The sequence below is a fragment of the Dama dama genome, chromosome 6, assembly GCF_033118175.1.
Source record: "Dama dama isolate Ldn47 chromosome 6, ASM3311817v1, whole genome shotgun sequence".
Classification (NCBI taxonomy): Eukaryota; Metazoa; Chordata; class Mammalia; order Artiodactyla; family Cervidae; genus Dama; species Dama dama.
Genome location: NC_083686.1, coordinates 31,763,125 through 31,775,646, shown reverse-complemented (window position 1 = coordinate 31,775,646; position 12,522 = coordinate 31,763,125).

Here is a 12,522-nt window from a genome sequence, read left to right as displayed (position 1 = left end):
TCATTCTGCTCAGCTGTTAATCATGTTTTTAGCATTTGTTCTGCCAATATTTACCAAGAAGTTCATTCCGGGTTATACAGACGAGTGTTGTGTCCTAAAGTGTCTGGTTTTTTGCCATCATATCTCCATAGAACCTGTTAGGGTAAGAAAAATACCTTATTCATGAGTTTTAATTTATAGCATTAGAACTCAAGAGGTTGAAAGATAACTAATTAAATGTCTTTCATATGGCTTGTAAGGAAAAAAGGATGCATGATCTTAAGCAAGGATAACTACTAACGCACTGATATCAAGAGGAATACTTACATTTTACATACTTATTACTATATTCAATCATCTATGGAATATAATCATGAGTATTCACACATGATCGCATAGACAAATGATGTTTTCATTGTCAAATTCAGATATTTAAAACGTTATTACATGGTCTTTATTCTAAAGCAAAATGACATGGGGAAATTTTTAATAACTGATATACTTTATTTTATTTTTTTCTAATTTTCTTAAGTTAGAAAATTATACCCCTTCAATCCTCAACCCTCAGACGTTTAAAGATGTCATTGATAAAAATTCAGAATTCACAAGTTTTACAAATTTTAAGTTTATTATCTATTTTATAATTTTATTTTTTATACTAGTCCTAAATTTCCAAATTGATATTTACTGGCTTCTGTTATAGAAGAGAGTTATACATCCACTCATTAATATATATTTTGATATACATCTTTTACATCTTTTGATATACAAGATAAATACATGTGTAATCAGCCACTGTTTCCAAATTGGGAAAGGAGTACGTCAAGGCTGTATATTGTGAGCCTGCTTATTTAACATATATGCAGAGTTATTGCCAGGATAAATATCAATTACCTCAGATATGCAGATGACACCTCCCTTATGGCAGAAAGTGAGGAAGAAGTAAAGAGCTTCTTGATGAAAGTGAAAGAGATGAGTGAAAAAACTTGGCATAAAACTCAACATTCAAAAAACTAAAATCATGGCATGCAGTCCCATCACTTCATGACAGTTCGATGGGGAAACAGTGGAAACAGGGAGAGACGTTACATTTTTGGTATCCAAATTCACTGCAGATGGTGATAACAGACATGAAATTAAAAGACATTTGCTCCTTGAAAGAAAAACTATGACCAACTTAGACAGCATATCAAAAAGCAGAGACATGGTATATACCGTGTTCATGGATTGGAAGAATCAATATTGTGAAAATGAGTATATTACCTAAAGCAATCTATAGATTCAATGCAATCCCTATCAAGCTACCAACATTATTCTTCGCAGAACTAGAATAAATAATTTCACAATTTGTATGGAACCACAAAAAACCTCGAACAGCCAAAGCAATCTTGAGAAAGCAGAATGGAACTGGAGGAATCAACCTGCCTGACTTCAGGCTCTACTACAAAGCCACAGTCATCAAGACAGTATGGCACTGGCACAAAGACAGAAATATAAATCAATGGAACAGAATAGAAAGCCCAGAGATAAATCCACATACTGATGGACACCTTATCTTCTACAAAGGAGGCAAGAATATACAAAGAAGAAAAGACAACCTCTTTAACAAGTGGTGCTGGGAAAACTGGTCAACCATTTGTAAAAGAATGAAACTAGAACACTTTCTAACACGATGCACAAAAATAAACTCAAAGTGGATTAAAGATCTAAATGTAAGACCAGAAACTATAAAACTCCTAGAGGAGAACATAGGCAAAATCACATAATAAATCAGAAATAAATCACAGCAAGATTCTCTATGACCCACCTTCCAGAATATTGGAAATAAAAGCAAAAATAAAAAAATGGGACTTAGCTAAACTTGAAAGCTTTTGCACAGCAAAGGAAACTATAAACAAGGTGAAAAGACAGCCTTCAGAATGGGAAAAAATAATAGCAAATGAAGCAACAGACAAAGAATTAATCTAAAAAATATGCAAGCAACTCCTGCAGTGCAATTCTGGAAAAATAAATGATCCAATCAAAACATGGGCCAAAGAACTAAATAGACATTTCTCCAAAGAGAAATGTGCCAGTGCCAGTGCCATACTGTCTTGATGACTGTGGCTTTGTAGTAGAGCCTGAAGTCAGGCAGGTTGATTCCTCCAGTTCCATTCTGCTTTCTCAAGATTGCTTTGGCTGTTCGAGGTTTTTTGTGGTTCCATACAAATTGTGAAATTATTTATTCTAGTTCTGCGAAGAATAATGTTGGTAGCTTGATAGGGATTGCATTGAATCTATAGATTGCTTTAGGTAATATACTCATTTTCACAAAGAGGACATACATATGGCTAACAAACACTTGAATAGATGCTCAACATCACTCATTATTAGAGAAATGCAAATCAAAACCACAATGAGGTACCATCTCACTCTAGTCAGAATAGCTGCTATTCAAAAGTCTACAACAATAAATGCTGGAGAGGGTGTGGAGAAAAGGGAAGCCTCTTACACTGTTGGTGGGAATGTAAACTAGTACAGCCACTATGGAGAACAGTGTGGAGATTCCTTAAAGAAACTGGAAATAGGACTGCCATATGACCCAGCAATCCCACCCCTGGGCATACACACCGAGGAAACCAGAACCAAAAGAGACACGTGTACCCCCAATGTTCATCGCAGCACTGTTTATAATAGCCAGGACATGGAAGCAACCTAGATGCCCATTAATGGATGACTGGATAAGAAAGTTGTGGTATATATACAAAATGGAATATTCCTCAGCCATTAAAAAGGATACATTTGAATCAGTTCCAATGAGCTGGATGAAACTGGAGCCCATTCTACAGAGTGAAGTAAATCAGAAAGGAAAACACCAATACAGTATACTAACATATACATATGGAATTTAGAAAGATGGTAATGGTAACCCTATATGCAAGACAGAAAAAGAGACACAGATATATAGAACAGATTTTGGGACTCTGTGGGAGAAGGCGATGGTTGGATGATCTGAGAGAATAGCATTGAAACATGGATATTATCAATTGTGAAACAGATCACCAGTCCAGGTTTGATGCATGAACAAGTGCTCAGGGCTGGTACACTAGGATGACCCAGAGGGATGGGATGGGGAGGGAGGTGGGAGGGGGATTCAGGATGGGGAACACATGTAAATCCATGGCTGATTTATATCAGTGTATGGCAAAAACCTCTACAATATTGTAAAGTAATTAGCTTCCAACTAATATAAATAAATGAAAAAGAAATAAAATAAAAAGCAGGGACATTACTTTGCTGACAAAAGTCCATTTAGTCAAAGCTATGGTTTTTCCAGTAGTCATGTATAGATGTGAGAGTTGAACTATAAAGAAAGCTGAACACCAAAGAATTGATGCTTTTGAACTGTGGTGTTGGAGAAGACTCTTGAGAGTCCCTTGGACTGCAAGGAGATCAAACCAGTCAATCCTAAAGGAAACCAGTCCTGAATATTCATTGGAAGGACTGATGTTGAAGCTGAAACTCCAATACTTTGGCCACCTGATGTGAAGAACTGGCTCCTTGGCAAAGACCCTTATGCTATTGATGAAATGATTGAAGGCAGGAGGAGAAGGGGACAGCAGAAGATGAGATGGCTAGATGGCATCACTGACTTGATGGACATGAGTTTGAGCAAGCTCTGGGAGTTGATGATGGAGAAGGACGCCTGGCATGCTGCAGTCCATGGAGTTGCAAAGAGTCAGACATGAATGAGTGACTGAACTGAACTAAACGAACTGAATCAGCCACTTAAGAGAAATCAATCTTATTTATAATTTATTAGTAATAAGTTAATTAAGGCTACTTGAAAAGTATAGCTTCTTAGATTAAAAATTGCAAAGCATTACTTACAAGAAAAAAACAATTAGTAATTTTTGATATGAATCAATAGTGTTTCAAGTTTCTTAGTTTGGAAATAGTTTACATTTAAAAGGAAGATTTTTTCTCTTTTTTTGTAATTTATTAGTATCAATAATGCTGTTGGAAAAGCTCCACCTTTGTGATAATAAAATTGATTGAGCTGACCATGAACTCATTAACAATGAACCACGAAGGAGTGACAGTGGCAATCATGTAGTTCCTAGGCCCAGTACATAAATAAGGTATGGATTTTGGAATTCCCAATTAATTCTCATACATTGGATTATAATTTATAGTGTTTAACCTCTATTTGCTCTGGGAGTGAAAGTTAATTCTATCAGCAAAGAAACAACATAGGTTATTAGGAGAAGATTACAATATCAGATAGCAAATTATAAAAGTGTTTCAAAATATCCAAAGACTCCAGGGGAATTTTATGTATTAGAAAATAAGGTACCAATCTGTTTGATGGAGAAAGAGGCTGCTGAATCTTTTCCATGCCAGTTTCCTTATAGTTGATTCCTTCTTACAGTCCCTCTCCCTCCTCAAGCAGGAGGAGCAATGTGACAGGATAGAAGCAGAGTCCATTAAAGGCCAGACCTTACAATGCACAGGGTTTACTTAAGGGTAGGATCCCATCTTCATTTCGATCTTCCTGATTCAGACTTTGGCAGGACCAAGTCACCAGGGAGGCTGATGTTTCTCTTTCTCTAAGTCACTGTGTCTGGATGGGATCTGGAAGTCTCCTGGGGAGCCCTGACCATCCTTTCTCTGAATAGCACCCTGCAAAGCACACTGATAGAGCTACCTTAAAATTTAGGGGAAATGAAGGGGCCAGGAGTATTTAGCAAGCACAATTTTCATGATGCATTCCAGACTTTTATCACTATTGCATAAAGTCCTTGTGCTACTGCACTTGCTGTTAAAATTTAACTCCCGAGATTATTGGTATGTTTACTGTGTCCTCAAGAATCCTTCAATGAGAAGGAACAAATGACAAAGCAGAATTTGATGGTTTATCTTCCTGCCCATAATCCTATTATAATATCAAAATTCATAGTGTTTCTCGAAAATATTTTCCATTTTGATAATGTTAATACAAAGTATTGTTAAAAAAAGATACTCTAAACTACTGTAGCACTTGCCATATATATTTTGTTTTTCATAAATATTTGAGATAAGCTGTATATCGTCACCAGCTTATTTAGCTTATATGCAGAGTACATCAGGAGAAACGCTGGGCTGGAAGAAGCACAAGCTGGAATCAAGATTTCCAGGAGAAATATCAGTAACCTCAGATATGCACATGACACCACCCTTATGGAAGAAAGTGAAGAGGAACTAAAAAGCCCTCTGATGAAAGTGAAAGAGGAGAGTGAAAAAGTTGGCTTTAAGCTCAACATTCAGAAGACTAAGATCATGGCATCTGGTCCCACCACTTCATGGCAGATAGATGGGGAAACAGTGGAAACAGTGGCTGGCTTTATTTTGGGGGGTTCCAAAGTCACTGCAGATTGTGGTTGCCGCCATGAAATTAAAAGCTGCTTTCTCCTTGCAAGGAAATTTATGACCAACCTGGACAGAATATTAGAAAGCAAATACATTACTTGGCCAACAAACATCAATCTAGTCAAGGCTATGGTTTTTCCAGTGGTTGTGTATGTATGTGAGAGTTGGAATGTGAAGAAACCTGAGTGCTGAAGAATTGAGGCTTTTGAACTGTGGTGTTGGAGAAGACTCTTGAGAGTTCCTTGGACTGCAAGGAGATTCAACCAGTCCATCCTAAAGGAGACCAGTCCTGGGTATTCATTGGTAGGACAGATGCTGAGGCTGAAACTCCAGTACTTTGGCCACCTCATGAGAAGAGATGACTCATTGGAAAAGACCCTGATGCTGACAGGGATTGGGAGCAGGAGGAGAAGGGAACAACAGAGGATGAGATGGCTGAATGGCATCACCTACTCGATGGACATGAGCTTGGGTGAAGCTGGGAGTTGGTGATTGGTAGGGAGGCCTGGCGTGCTGCGATTCATGGGGTTGCAAAGAGTCAGACACGACTGAGCGACTGAACTGAACTGAGATAAGTTGGAGCTATCATAGTAGTTTACCTTTCTTGCAGAAATTGTAATCACACCTTTTATATTATTTAAGTGATTCATCAAATATTTTTCCGCTATTAAATTACTTTACCTACCTTTTGTGAAATCTGGGCATGTTTGCTTCCTGTTGAAGTACTATCACTCTGCTCAGCTGTTAATCATGTTTTTAGCATTTGTTTTGCCAATATTTGCCAAGAAGGTAATTCTGGGGGTTCAGTGATACAGACGAGTATTGGCTCCTAAGGTGTCAGTTTTTTGCCATCGCATCTCCATAGAGCCTGTTAGGGTACCACAAATACCTTACTCAATGCGTTTAAAGTTATAGCATTAGAATTCAAAAGAGATTGAAAAATAACTAGTTAAATGTCTTCCATATGGCATGTAAGGAAGAAAGGATTAATGATCTTAAGCAATGATAACTACTAATGCATTGACATTAGTAGGAATACCTACATTTTACATACTTATTACTATATTCAATCAGCTATGGAGTATAATCATGACCATTCACACATAATGGCATAGACAAATGATGGTTTATTGCCAAATTCAGATATTTTAAAAAGTTTCTAGATGGTCTTTATTCCAAAGCAAAAAGACAGTGGGAAATTTCTAATAACTGACATACTTTATTTTTTTCTGATTTTCTTAAATTATATATCCCTTAAATCTTCAGCCCTCAGAGTTTTGTACAGATCACTGGCAAAAATTCAGAATTCTCAAGTTTTACAAAGCTTCAGTTTATTATATATTTTACAATTTTGTATTTTATACTAGTCCTCATTTTCAAAATTGATATTTACTGGCTTATGTTATAGAAGAGAGCTATATATATCCACTCATTAATATATATATTTTGATATGCATCTTTTGATATACAAGGAAAATACATGTGTAATCAGCCACTGTTTCCAAATCAGGAAAGGAGTACGGCAAGGCTGTGTATTGTCACCCTGCTTATTTAACTTATATGCAGAGTACATCATGCAAAATGCCAGGCTGAATGAAGCACAAGCTGGAATCAAGATTGCCAGGAGAAATATCAACAACCTCAAATATGCAGACGACACCTCCATTATGACAGAAAATGAAGAAGAACTAAGAAGCCTCTTGATGAGTGAAAGAGGTCAGTGAAAATTTGGCTTAAAACTCAACACTCAGAAAACTAAGATCATGTCATCCGGTTCCATCACTTCATGGCAAATAGATGGGGAAACAACGGAAACAAGGAGAGACTCTACTTTTTTGTTCTCCAAAATAACTGCAGGTGGTGACTGCAGCCATGAAATTAAAAGACACTTGCTCCTTGGGAGAAAAGCTATGACCAACCTAGACAGCATATTAAAAAGCAGAGATGTTACTCTGCCAACAAAGGTCTATCTAGTCAAAACTATTGTTTTTAGTAGTCATGATTGGATGTGAGAGTTGGACTGTAAGAAAGCTGAACACCAAAGAATTGATGCTTTTGAACTGTGGTGTTGGAGAAGAATCTTGAGAGTCCCTTGGACTGCAAGGAGATTCAACCAGTTCATCCTAAAGGAGATCAGTCCCGGGTGTTCATTGGAAGAACTGAAGTTGAAGCCGAAACACCAATACTTTGGCCACCTGATGTGAAGAATTGATTCATTGGAAAAGAACCTCATGCTAGAAACGATTGAAGACAGAAGAAGGGGATGGTAGAGGATGAGATGGTTAGATGGCATCACCGACTTAATGGACATGAGTTTGATCAAGCTCCGGGAGTTGGTGATGGAGAAGGAGCCTGGCATGCTGCAGTCATGGGGTCGCAAAGAGTCAGACATGTCCGAGCGACTGAACTGAACTGAACTGAATCAGCCACTTAAGAGAAATAAGTTTTATGTATAACTTATTAGTAATAAATTAATAAAGGCTACCTGAAAAGTATGGGCTTCCCTGGTGGCTCAGAGGTTAAAGCGTTTGCCTCCAATGTGGGAGACCTGGGCTCGATCCCTGGGTTGGGAAGATCCCCTGGAGAAGGAAATGGTAACCCACTCCAGTATTCTTGCCTGGAGAATCCCATGGACGGAGGAGCCTGGTAGGCTACAGTCCACGGTGTTGCAAAGAGTCAGACATGACTGAGCGACTTCACTTCACTTCACTTCACCTGAAAAGTATAGCTTCTTAGATTACAAATTGTAAAGCATTACCTACAAGAAAAAAACAATTAGTAATTTTTGATATGAATCAATAGTGTTTCAACTTTCCTGGTTTGGATATAGTTCACATTTATAAAGGAAGACTTTTTTTTTTTTTTGTAATTTATAAGTGTCAATAAGACTGTTGAAAAAGTTCCACCTTTGTGATAATAAAATTGATTGAGCTGACCATGAACTCATTAACAATGAACTACAAAGGAGTAACAGTGGCAATCATATAGTTCCTATACCCAGTACAAAAGTAAGGTATGGATTTTGGAATTCCCAATCAATTCTCATACATTGTATTATAATTTACAGTGTTTAACCTCTATTTGCTCTGGGAGTGTAAGTTAATTCTATCAGCAAAGAAACAACATAGGTTATTAGGAGAAGATTACAATATCAGATAGCAAATTATAAAAGTGTTTCAAAATATCCAAAGACTCCAGGGGAATTTTATGTATTAGGAAATAAGGTAGCAATCTATTTGATGGAGAAAGAGGCTGCTGAATCTTTTCCATGCCAGTTTCCTTATGCTTGATTCCTTCTTACAGTCCCTCTCCCTCCTCAAGCAGGAGGAGCAATGTGACAGGATAGAAGCAGAGTCCATTAAAGGCCAGACCTTACAATGCACAGGGTTTACTTAAGGGCAGGATCCCATCTTCACTTCGATCTTCCTGATTCAGACTTTGGCAGGACCAAGTCACCAGGGAGGCTGATGTTTCTCTTTCTCTAAGTCACTGTGTCTGGATGGGATCTGGAGGTCTCCTGGGGAGCCCTGACCATCCTTTCTCTGAATAGCACCCTGCAAAGCACACTGATAGGGCTACCTTAAAATTTAGGGGAAATGAAAGGGGCCAGGATTATCTAGCAAGTAAAATCTGCATGATGCATTCCAGACTTTTATCACTATTGCATAATGTCCTTGTGCTACTGCACTTGCTGTTAAAATTTAACTCCTGAGAATATTTGTATGTTTACTGTGTCCTCAAGAGTCCTTCAATGAGAAGGAACAAATGACAAAGCAGAATTTGATGGTTTATCTTCCTGCCCACAATCCCATTATAATATGAAAATTCATACTGTATCTCTTAAATATTTTCCATTTTGAAAATGTTAATCCAAAGTATTGTTAATAAAAGATACTCTAAACTCCTGTCAGTCAGTCAGTGGTGCGGTCCAGTTCAGTTCAGTGCGGTTCAGTCTCTCAGTCGTGTCCGACTCATTGGAACCCCATGAATTGCAGCTCGCCAGTTGGTCCATCACCAACTCCCAGAGTTTACCCAAAGTCATGTCCATCGAGTCTTTGATGCCATCCAGCCGTCTCATCCTCTGTCATCGCCCTTCTCCTCCTGCCCTCAATCCCTCCCAGCATCAGGTTCTTTTCCAATGAGTCTATTCTTCTCATGAGATGGCCAAAGTATTGGAGTTTCAGCCTCAGCATCAGTCCTTCCAATGAACACTCAGGACTGATCTCCTTTAAGATGGATTGATTGGATCTCCTTGCACTCCAGGGGACTCTGAAGAGTCTTCTCCAACACCCCAGTTCAAAAGGATCAGTTCTTCGGTGCTCAGCTTTCTTCACATTCCAACTCTCACATCCATACATGACCACTGGAAAAAACATAGCCTCGACTAGATGGACCTTTGTTGGCAAAGTAACATCTCTGCTTCTTAATATGATATCTAGGTTGGTCATAACTTTCCTTCCAAGGAGTAGGTGTCTTTTATTGACCATCTACAGTGATTTTGGAGCCCCCAAAAATAAAGTCAGCCACTGTTCCCACTGTTTCCCCATCTATTTCCCATGAAGTGATGGGACTGGATGCCATGATCTTAGTCTTCTGAATGTTGAGCTCTAAGCCAGCTTTTTCACTCTCCTCTTTCACTTTCATCAAGAGACTCTTTAGTTCTTCTTCAGCTTCTGCTATAACGGTGGTGTCATCTGCATATCTGAGGTTATTGGTATTTCTCCCAGCAATCTTGATTCCAGCTTGTCCTTCATTCAGCCCAGCGTTTCTCATGATGTACTCCTCTTATAAGTTATATAAGCAGGGTGACAATATACAGCCTTGACGTACTCCTTTTCCTATTTGGAACCATTCTGTTGTTCCATGTCCAGTTCTAACTGTTGCTTTCTGACCTGCATACAAGTTTCTTAAGAGGCAGGTCAGGTGATCTGGTATTCCCATCTCTTGAAGAATTTCCCATAGTTTATTGTGATCCACACAGTCAAAGGCCTTGGCATAGTCAATAAAGCAGAAATAGATGTTTTTCTGGAACTCTCTTGCTTTTTAATGATCCAGCAGGTGTTGGCAATTTGATCTCTGGTTCCTTTGCGTTTTCTAAAACCACCTTGAACATTCAGAAGTTATTGGATATTCAATGCATTCTAAAGATCGTTTCCTCTGTGGTGTACAAATTTACATTTATTTACACAACATATGTTTAATTTTATTTCCAAAGATGAGTCTCATGCTTATTTTTTTTAGAATTTCTCAAACTTTTCATTTGTTTAGTAATGTGACATAGAGAGTATTTAACAATATTGCCCATAATTACCTGTTTTCTTTCATGGCTGTATAACTCATACCTATGTTGTAGATGAATGTGTTCACAAATTGATAGCCATTTAAATGCTAGTGGGAATATTCAGTATGTAATTATGAACATGTGCAAGTCTTTCTGCATGACAGATAATATAAAACAATGTGCATAAATTTTATTTAAATGGTAATTCCATGTTATACTCCCTCAAAATTAGTCCTACCAGTTTACTTGTTCGACAAATTATTTGTAGGAGTATTACTTGTTGACAATTTCAATTTCCCAGAGTTTCCATGTCACCTTTTATATATCATTGGCCATTTCACTTGTGTGAATTTGCTGTTCATACTTTTCATTTATTTTCATATTGGACTGCTAGACTTTTCTTTGGAGATTTGTAGTCTTTCTTATTGCACAGTGACTACCAACCCTTTGTCTATTAAAAGTGCCACCACATAGATTTGAGGAAAATTGTGTAATTCTATATATTTGATTTAAAAACATTTTCTACTATGGAAACATATGGTTCTACCTTCTTACTTTTCTGTTAGTTCTACTTTTCTTTAAGTATATGCCAATTACCTAGGTGTGTTCTATATGGTAAAATTTCCTATAATTCCCTGAACATCAATGTTTCTTTTTTAAAATAAATTATGCCTAAGGCTGATGAATGTTTTTTATATGTTGTGGATGATGATCCCGTTGACCAACAAGACAAGTCTCATTCCATCATCTGGATATTTTGACTATAAACTGCTTTCCTGATGTATAGTTTTCATCAGTACCTTCAGATTGTTTCATTTGATTCACCAATTTTTTACAAAATTTACGTGATTTTTGTATTGTGCTCATTGTTTCTGATTATTTCAGTCATAGTGGACCTAGGTTTAAAGAAAATAATGTCTATAATATTTTCTGTCATGATAAAGGATTGAATGTTCACATGTAAGTGTTATGAGAAGGATGACCAGTAGCTTCCTGAGGAAAGAGACAAAAGAATGATAAATGCTGATCTAAAGTGTGGTTATGGTATAGCATAATGTGAAAGTGAAAGTTGCTCAGTCATGTCCAACTCTTTTAGACCCCATGGACTGTAGCCTACCAGGCTCCTCTGTCCATGGAATTCTCCAGGCCAGAGTACTGGCCTGCTGGTAGCTGTTTCCTTTTCCAGGGGATCTTCCCAACGTGGTATCAAACCCAGGTCTCCCTCGTTGCAGGCAGATTCTTTACCATCTGAGCCACCAGGGGAGCCCAAGAATACTGGAGTGGGTAGCCTATCCCTTCTCCAGGGGAATCTTCTCAATCCAGGCATCAAACTGGGACCTCCTGCATTGCAGGTGGTTTCTTTACCAGCTGAGCTACCAGGGAAGCCCATATTATAATATAATAGTAAATAATTCAGTCTATGTTCAACCAACCCATTGAATTTTTCATCATATCTGCAAGTAAGTGGTTCTGTGTCTTGAATTGTAAAAATATACATAGATTTAGCTATGTATATCGATATAGATAAAATCATAAATATAATCAGGTAGCTTTGGAGAGAATGAAAATTCAAAAGTCCCTTTAGAGTTCAGGCTATAATTTTCCTAACATACAGTTGAGAACTTATATCCATTAGCAAAGGCTGATTATGGGAGTGAAAATAATAGGTGAATAAATGGTGGATGACAAAAAGAGAATTAGGTCATGAAATTAAAGGTTTTTGCAAATATCTCAATTTTATAAAAGGAAGCATGTAGCAGTTGCTATACTTCTAATTCCACAAACACTCCAAAGGCAAATGAGTTTAATTGGATGAAGGCAAGTGTCTTGCCATGGCTTTAGGTAAAAAGTGATGTTGAGGCTAGATGCACAAT